General features: G+C 45.5%; 1 pseudogene; it reads left to right on the top strand.

Annotated features, from left to right (window-relative positions):
* Window positions 1-390: 390 nt before the first annotated feature.
* On the top strand, window positions 391-1204 carry LOC109157459 (annotated as a pseudogene).

Here is a 1204-nt window from a genome sequence, read left to right as displayed (position 1 = left end):
GTATCAATGATGTATAACTCATTTTTTGCAATTATTTTAGAAAATTGATATGTTATATGATTTATGTAATTATATTATTATTAAAATACGAGAAAATTTCAATTTTGGTCCACTGAATATTGCACTTGTGTTAATTGCAACACTTGACTTTTAAAAATGTTAATGAGAAAATTTCAATTTTAGTCACACGACTATAGGGGCTTTGTTAATTTCAGCACCTAATTTTCAAAATTGTCAATTTAGTACCTTGAGTATGTAATTTTTGTCAATTTTAGTCACTCCGGCCAAATTTCCGGCCAAATTTGACCGGAAAAATTTAATCCAACATTAAATCTAAAATTTTAGGGGCAAAATGGTCTTTTCAGTTGAAATTTTCTCCCTAATTAAGTTATGTGCAAGGATGTGTTGGAAAGATACCCAGAACTAGCCACGGAAGCCTCTCCAACCATCACGCAGCGCCTAGAGGTGGCAAACCCAACCCTGATTGTGATGGCGAAAGAAGCAAGCCTGGCTTGCATAAACGACTAGGGGCAGCCGGTTGAGGAAATCACCCACGTCGTCTACGTTTCCACGAGCGAAATCTGGTTGTCCGGCGGCGATCTCTACTTGGCCGCCGAACTCAGCCTGAAAAGTGACGTCAATCGCATAGTGCTCTACTTTCTCGGCTGCTACGGCGGCGTCACCGGCCTCCCGGTCTCCAATGACATAGCGGAGAACAACCCAAGGAGCCGCGTCCTGTTAACCACGTCGGAAACCACCATCCTCGGCTTCCGCTAGCACGACTCGTCGGCGCGGCACTCTTCGGCGACGGCGCGGCGGCGGTGATCGTCGGCGCCGACTCCAGGGAAAACGTGGAAAACCCATTCATGGAACTCAGTTTTGCCGCCCAGCAGTTCCTCCCGGGGACCCAAAGCATGATCGACGGCCAGATCTCCGAGGAGGGGATAAACTTCAAGCTGGGCAGGGATTTGCCGGAGAAGATTGAACACAACATCGAGGACTTCTGCAATAAACTGATGGGCAAAGCCAATAATAATAATAATAATTTGAGTTATAATGAGTTGTTTTGGGCGGTCCATCCCAGAGGGCCGGCGATTCTGAAAAGGCTGGAGGGGACTCTAGGCTGAGGATCGAGAAGCTGGATTGCTGCAGGAGGGAATTAGGAGAAAGGAGAGAAAAGACTATTTTGTCCCTAAAATTTTAG

The sequence above is a fragment of the Ipomoea nil genome, unplaced genomic scaffold, assembly GCF_001879475.1.
Source record: "Ipomoea nil cultivar Tokyo-kokei standard unplaced genomic scaffold, Asagao_1.1 scaffold2782, whole genome shotgun sequence".
Taxonomy (NCBI): domain Eukaryota; kingdom Viridiplantae; phylum Streptophyta; class Magnoliopsida; order Solanales; family Convolvulaceae; genus Ipomoea; species Ipomoea nil.
This window is presented reverse-complemented; position numbering and strand designations above follow the sequence as displayed.